Below are 8,509 nucleotides of genomic sequence, written 5' to 3'. Positions count from 1 at the left end.
ATTATTTCAGTTTGAAATGTTTCAGTTCTCCCCCAGAGCAGAGGAAGCAGGCAGGAAACTCTGGCTCTGATTGGTCAGGGTGATACAGACAGATTAGAGAAGCTTTAGGGAATTTCTGGATATAGGACAGACAGACGGCTGGAGGAATGGGTGGGTGGGAACAGGGGGATGGAGGAATGTGAATAAACAGAGATGGATGAGAGGATAAACAGCAGCAGCCTTTCACTTTTGAACAGACATACATTGGATGAACAGATCAGTTTGTTAACCTCTGATTGCTGAGCTCAAGTTCTGTTCTCTGAAAACTGTCCCTGAACTGTTTCTAAACTCACCAAGAGTCACATCCTTTCAGGTGTAAACAGACTGACGCTCGTGCTTCAGGACCCACTGTACACTCTGCTCTAACATGGGAGGTGTCACAACAAGACTGTTCATGTTCTTTGATTCTTCCTTCCTTCATTTTTTATATTGTTCTACTGTTAGTTTATTTATTATTTTTATTATTTGCCTGGGAACTTTGCCTGGGAGGAGTCTCAGTATTAAGGAAAAGGACCTAGCATGAATGAACAAGAAAGAGAAAAGTTAACAAAACCAAAAGATGATAGATTATATATTAATTATTATTTATATATACGTATATATATATTAAGTGAACTGTAAATATAGATGCAGTACAATCCTAAGAACAGTAGGAAATGAAAACACGGGACACAAATGAGAGTTCAGGTGTGTCTCACCTGTGCTCCTGTTGTCCCCGTCCAGTCGGTGTCTCCGCTAGTGACGGACAGAGCGGCCACAACGCTGCCCTCCCCCATGCAACCCCTTACACAAGCAGTTTACATCAGTTTCCAATGAGCTGCACTTTTAAGTCCACTTATTCAAGTACTGTACTTAAGTACAAATCTGAGGTACTTCATGCTCCTACTGCACTAACTTTCAAAAAAAACTGTACTGCTCACTGCACATCAGTGTTCTCCTATTTCTTGAGGTTAAAAGGCTAGTTTGCAAACCCTTGGATTGATCAGCTGGTTGACTGGTTGAGCTGCCTTCAGGAACTAGAACCAGTACTCTCCCCTAAGCCCAGCAACCTGCTGTGTCTTCGCTGGCACCCTCGTACTACAGTATATTTTCCAGTCCTGGCCTGAATATACTAGTACTTTATCTAATACTCCTAGTACTCCACTGAGGCAGTGTGGTAGCACCTGTGCAGTAGCTTAGTTTATGCATATGGACTGCATATACCAGTAATGTAGTATAAACCGATTCACATCCATCTGGGGCCTAAATACTTGCCCCACTGCCTTCTTCACTAGCCTAGTACCCTACTCATGATTAACATGTACTCCAGGACCAGTGCAAACTCTGTATATGACCATATACAGTATACTTTAATTAAAGGAACATGTAAAACCATGGGATAAATGTGGGGGAGGACTGCAGTATGTGATGAAGGGGGTGGTGTCCACAGAGGATTATGCCTACAGTCCACCAGCTTCTGTTTGTGCTGCTGTGTGTACATGTTGACTCTGACCTCAAGCTGATCAGGTATTCTCCAGCGTAATGCTTCTTCACTCTCCTGAACAAGAAGAGCAAGGATTGATTCAAGAATTGACTGATTGATCACATTAGATCACAGATCCTGGTCCAGGATCCAATGTGAGTTTAAACCACAAAAACCAGTAAAACCAGCACTGCAATTGGAAAGTTTAACCAGCGTCATTCTTACACTGGAGTAATCTGGGTGGTGCCCCCAACCGGTTTACTTCTGCCTACAACATCCTTGTCTTTGTAGCCATGCTACCAGGCAGCTCTGCGGTCCACACTGAAGTGGCTCAACAACTGCTGGATGGGTGATGATCAGACTGTATTCAGATGTTCCAGAACATCGGGGAACAAATTCCTCTGACTTTTCCTCTACTGCCAGTATCTAGTCATAATGTAGAGTTCACTGGTAATTAGCAAACATTAGCATGCTGACACACTAAACTAATATGGCCCACATGGGAAGCCTGTATGGTAGCATTGCTACTGTTGGTATATTAGTAATAATTATTATGAGGTGGTTTTAGTTTTCAGGGTAGAGTCGGGTTCAGCATAGGGCTCAGGGCGGGGAGTACCAGCAAGTGTGGTTACCCTCTACAGTTAGTCTGGCCTGGGTTTGGTCCTCCCTGTACTGGTCCCAGGCCTGGCAGCTATTCCGGTGTCCTCTGGGAAAACCTCCTGAATCAGCAGTGTGCAGTGGTTCTCCTTGCTGAGGAGGTGGAAGTCCCCCGGCTCATCACCTCCTGTGCGTCACGGAGCCACACCACTTCTGGAGCAGGCTGACCTAGGGGCCATTAGGACTTTATCAGTACATCACTATCAATGCTCACCAACACATGATCACAGCCAGGATCCAACAGGTTGATGATGATTCTTGATCCTTCCTTTAGGGAGCATGACTGTTCATTTTAATAACTTTGCAACACTAAGGCTAATGCAAAGAAAACCAGTGTGAGATGTTTGCATCCGTGGTGACATAAAGAGCTGTTTATATCAGAAGGGTCTATCCGTGTTGTTATTTGTGTGAGGACGGTGTGAGCACAAAGGTCACTGTGGCTGTGAGTTGTAAACTTCAGACTTTCTGGTGATGAATCCTGGTTTTCTTAGAGAAACAGCAGCAGGGCCTGATTAGGATGATGAGAGCAGAGCTTATATGGAGAAAACCCTCTGCTGGAAATCATTATGTAACACACAGACTGAGCACACAATTATTTTTGAAAATAAATAAATCACTGCATAACAACACAGTGCAGAATGTCCTCACAACAACAGAAAGACGTGCACACACATGCAAAGGAAATGAAGCCTCGTCCAGAGTAAATCTGACCATGTCCCCTGAGATCTGACAGGAAATAGCACAGCTAACACATACACACACACACACACACAAGTGGGGTTCGCACCACTCAGCTCTACTGTCAGGTTGCTCAGGTGGCTGATGAAGCGTGGAGCCTCATGATCACCTCCATCCTCTGACCCTGCAGTCTGCCTGCAAGAGCACGTGAAGAAGAAGATCACACAGGTTTGGTGTCACATCACATCTACTTCCTGCTTCAGACTTGGATTCAGGTGAAGTGTGCATGATGTTTTCACCGAGTCCAGGCTGTTGCTCAGCCTCTTCTGCAGGAACAGCAGTTCTCGTACAATCTGAAAGCGAGGTACTTGACGAGCTGATAGTAGGACAGGATGCATGGACAGCAGAATCAAAACTCTATGACACTAACACACGCGACAATGTAACAAGACATAATAAACACTATATCAAACATAAAAGGCAAAATATATGAGGGAATAAACCACTGCAAAACATGAACACAATCAATGAGAAGGCGGTAAATAACAGAGGACACTTTAACGGGTCAGTTGTTCATTGTGCAGAAAGGCACAGACAGAGATGTACAGATGCAGATATACAGGAATGTAATATACAACACAGGGCGGCACAGTGGTGCAGTGGTTGGCTCTGATGCCTCACAGCCAGAAGGTTGCAAGTTCTCCCTGTAACTGTGGGTTTCCTCCCCCAGTAAGACGTGCACATCTGGTTCGCTGGTAATATTAATACGCAGCGTTTCTCTCGAATCCTGAAGGGAGAAGTCTTACTTAGCTTCCTTCTTGTGTAAACTGAAATGACAGTAGCCAACTGTGTGTGTCCTCTGGCATCACTGATATGTACACACACACACACAGAGAAGACATACAGTATGTTCACACTCACTAACACACACATTCCAGACAGTCCATTAACACACACTTGTGTCTGTGTCAGATGTTGGAAGAGAGAGAAAAGGAAATCCAGACTCCTTATATGGAAATGGACAAGAGAGGATCACACTGATGTCTCTCTCTAACATGTACACATGCACATCCCCGTGACACATGGCCTGTGGTTATATTAGTCCACAAGTTCAACAAACTGAGGGCAAAATGAACGTTTCAACATTTACAGTTCAGCGATGATAAACTTAATAACATGTTCTGATTGGAAGCAGCACAAAACAACATCAAATCAGAAACAAGGGGCGGCGAGCTGCTGTTTACCTGACCCTGGATCAGTTCCTGCACTGAGTGACCTGTGAGTCAGAGTGCATCAAACTTTGTCTCGCCAGTGGTTCATAATTTATTATTGTGTTTTTGTTAGTTTATGCAGAACTAGTGTGCAACAGCAAATCTGTTTTAAAGGAACCATGATGGGACACGGTCTCGTCTGTCATGAGCATGAAGAGGGGATGTTACGTCACGTTTCACAGGTCACAAATACAAGGGAAAACCCCGAAGTCTGTATCCCTTAACAGAAATACATGCCCAAACACATTTATTTACTTTCAGAAACCTTTTTAACAAACAAGACAACAGGCATGAAGATTTGATTCATGGTTGCGTCTTCTCGATCCTTTTGCTGCAGCTCATGAATGTGTCACTTCTTTCAAAAACAAAATGAATCAAAAACAAGTTGCCTCTGAACACAATCCAGCCATAATTACATTCCCATGTCAACATAAAACAGGAAACGGTTTGGTGACATATGAACACAAGCTCTAGGAGACAGAGTAGCATATGGGTGGTGCTGCAAGCTAATGCTAGCTAAACTGTAGCAAAACTCAAAGTGGAGCAAAACTCAAACTCAGCCAGCAGTCAAAAACATACTGTGTGTGTGTTGAATACAAGCTTGGATATTAGTCTGATAATGATCTGTTCTAGTCTTTTGGAGCATTTTATATTAAATGTTTTTACTTACAGGAAATATCATATAATGTCAGTGACTTTGATTGATTGATTGATTGATTTATTCTTTCAAACATGCAGAACAGAACAGAACAATGAACAAATGACAATAACACACATGATTACACACATCCAACCAATGCTAATTCAAAATCAGTTTGCTTACACCTATTACATGTTTGAATGGAGTAGGAAGAAGTCAAACTTATCCAGTCCTACCCCATGACATCATATTATACAAAATTTATGCAACATTGGCTGCAAGCAATATCACTACATAGCTACAAGACTGTAACTGTGTTCAGCCCTGTGTTGAGAGGGGCCCTAGTGCCTGTGTCTTCTCCAGTGGTTTTGTCACAGCATCCCTACTAACAGCAGCAAAATGAGGACTGAGCAGCTCCTGTGTGCAGTTTTCCACTGGCTGTACACAACTGTCACTGGAAACAAACACAAGGGGATTCTCAGACAGGTTCTGCAGGTACTTCTCCTCTGGTTTCCCAATGGATTCATGGAGGTTTATCAGCAGTGAACACCTGCATGCACCAGTCTGCTTCACCTCACACAGTGTCTTTGCTACAGGTCTCCCTCTGAACCATAGCTCTGCCTAAACACAACACGTAGCTACACTCACCGGCCACTTTATTAGGTACAACTGTATGCACTTCACTGCAATACTTCAACCTTAATGAAGCTCAACATGTTTCTGTTTTTGGTCAAACTATCATAAATGTATAAATTCTATTCTGTTTATTACTAATATTCTGACCCTCTTGTGTATGTAGCTGGAGAGGACAAAAATATAGACACCTCTGAATATAATGTAGTCCAGTACAACACTGTTAACTGTGGCCTCAGTAATAAACACAGAATAAAATTCACACATTTATAACAATTTCACCAAAAGAAACATGTTGAGCTTCGTAAACACAGATGTTAAGGTGGAAGTGTTGCATGGAAGTGCATACAGTGGTACAGGTGTACCTAATAAAGTGGCTGGGCAGCGTATGAGTTCAGGTGTGTTGACATGCAGGCTTTCTCTTCTCTCAGCTCCACAGTCCAGACTCGTACACACTGGTTAAAGTTAGCATTTACCACACTGTTTATTCTTAGAACCGACATTTGTCACACACAGCTCTTCATGTGATTCATTTCTAGCATAAAAATATGAATTACAGCCACTTTAAACTTAAGACATGAATGACAGTGATGTAAACAAAGACAGACCCTTCTCTGGTTAACGAAGAGCAGAGACCTTGTCCTCACATGGACACTGGACTGTCTGAAGGTCGACTGGGTCACTCTCTGGGAATCTCATAATATGTTCACTTGGGGATTTCGCAGATTTTCCTTATAAAGCTGTGATGATGGTTTCCTGCTGGTGGATGAATGGCCAACTGATACTGCCTTCACTGTCTGCTCTGATAAACCCACAGCGGCAGCCAGCAGACAAAACCAGTCAGAGACTGGCTGGGGAACGCAGTGGAGCATTTAGCAGGTCCAGAGCCAGAGGTTTCCCTCAGGAGGTGGTTGAAACCAAGCCCACAGTGAACAGAGAGGGAGCACTGGGCTGAGGCTCATCAGGGGGACACGGACACACTGCGCACGAAGGAGCATGTTGATCTGTGACTGCTGGCTGTGGACATAAGCTCAGCACATCGTCATAAACGATGGCGATGTTCACTACTGTTTCTGCTGAAAACAAGTGAACAAAAACATGTATTACTAGGCAAACATTTCTTCAGACTTTCAGCAGCTGTGAAACAGATGGGGATTAAGACCAATTAAAACATTCAGGCCAACTGATACAGTTTGCATCAGAACCAGCCCTCCTCCTTCTCAGAGTTCTGACTGAGATGTGAACTCACATATATGAAGCACACGTCGATCTGACTCAATGTGACTTCCTAAGGATCTCATCATCTCCTATGTCCCTCCATAACAAACCTCCATAAACCCACGTAGAAACCAGAGCAGCAGAGGCTGCAGAACCTGCCTGAGAGTCCTCCTGTTTCTGAGTTTCCTTCAGTGTCACAGTGACGCAGTGACAGTTGTGTGTTCGTCCATTGGGACACTGCACACAGGAGCTGCTTGCTGCTCATCCTGCTGCAGTTAACAGGTGACTACACTCACTACATGTGAGCTAATACAGGACAAAAAAAAACTGGCTTTAACAGGAACAGCTGTACCTACTTGTAGCTAACATTTCATTTGATGGCTTTACCTGAGGCTGTAGCTCACTGTCTGACTGCCTCCATGGCAACATTATCCCTCCTGTTTACATACCCCAAAGCATTATGGGAGCTGTTGTTCAAAACATACATCATTATCTCACTAATTAAAATAAAGATTCATTTTGTGTGACCAAGTTTTACTATTACTGGTACAGTCATGGTTTCAACTATTCTGTCCAGAGGGGATGTTACCAAATATTAAGTTGAGGGGGGTCAATAATTCTGTCCAGTCCAGTTTTGGAGTTCTGTGTGGAGTGTATCAGATTTGGCTTTTTCTGCTTTTTTGTGTTGTTCCAATGCAAACAAAAGAAATAAACATGACAATACCAAATAATCTTCTAGGAGGAGTAGTGCCTTATCTGACAGAGGGTGCCAATATTTCTGGCCAGGACTGTATAGCCGGCAGACAAAATCCTGGACCAGCTGCCCCCTGGTGGTCACCAAGTCTGCCTATCTATAGGCCCTTAGAGAAAAGGTCTGAAAGCAGTAGTACAGCGTGGATATTTGTTGATGATACCACATTTAATAATAATAATTAAAAACAAATAGATGACCTCTGATCTGGACCCTGGCACTGCTTTCCACTCTGCCCTGGCTGTTTTCAGCCACACACACACATGCCTTCGTCATGTTGTAAGGCCTTCTGGATGGTTAGCGTGGCCACGCCCCCCACGTACATGGACTGAGCCCCAACTGAAACAGGATGATCTAATGAAGGAAGAAGAGATCATCATCCTCTGCAACACTAATTAATCTATAGCAGTGAACAAACCTGCATCGTCTGTGTATGTTACTGTATGATACTGTGTGTTACTGTGTATTGGGTTCACTGCAGCATGTTTTGTCTTTATATGGTTTCTAGCCCTCATATTTGTTTAATGGTAGTGCAACACCAGATCCTCTCTCTCTCTCTGCTGTTTCTATTTTTTCACTCTACCCTGTTTCTCCTGACTCTGCTGTTTTCACAGTAGCTCTGGTTCTACTGCAGTTCCTGTCTGTCCCTCCTGGCAAAGCTTCACAAGCTTTGCCAGGTGTCAGTTTGTAAGAGTCAGACTCGCTTCTTGGCTCAATGTTAGTGCATCCTCTCTGCAGTGGCTGCTCCTGACCACGGCCCGACAAACACACATACATGCCAAATGTACATTCACTCCTAGTTTTCATTAACATTAGTTAATTTGTGCTTGTTAGATTTGTTAAATTCTAACAAGCACAAAGGAACTGTGGAGTTTATTAACACAATATATACATGCATTTTATACCCAAAAATTACAAAACCAAGTAGAGTAACAACCCAGCATGCAACACTAATAGATAATATACTTACCAATGTTATTGACAGCAAAATGACAAGTGGATTACTTATAAATGATATTAGTGATCATCTACCAGTATTTGTGGTTTATGATGGCCAGTATAGAAAAGAGAGGCCAAAAACAAATCTTTTCTATAGGAGGGTGACGAATGAACATGCTGTAAGGAGGCTAAAAGAGGATTTTATGGGGCAAAACTGGGAA

At 43.1% G+C, this 8,509-nt stretch overlaps 1 protein-coding gene across 1 annotated transcript in view; it reads right to left on the bottom strand.

Annotated features, from left to right (window-relative positions):
- Nucleotides 1-7,549: 7,549 nt before the first annotated feature.
- Nucleotides 7,550-8,509, bottom strand: part of LOC109970426 (calcium-responsive transcription factor-like) — a 15,888-nt gene continuing 14,928 nt past the window's right edge. Inside the window, exon 17 of the mRNA XM_020617974.1 lies at nucleotides 7,550-7,703. The gene's annotated coding sequence lies outside the window, so the exon portion shown is untranslated. The remainder of the gene's footprint in view (nucleotides 7,704-8,509) is intronic.

This window comes from Monopterus albus, unplaced genomic scaffold (genome assembly GCF_001952655.1).
Source record: "Monopterus albus unplaced genomic scaffold, M_albus_1.0 scaffold198.1, whole genome shotgun sequence".
In the NCBI taxonomy this organism is placed as follows: domain Eukaryota; kingdom Metazoa; phylum Chordata; class Actinopteri; order Synbranchiformes; family Synbranchidae; genus Monopterus; species Monopterus albus.
Note: the sequence above shows the minus strand (reverse complement) of the source record. Positions and strands in the feature narration are given on the sequence as shown.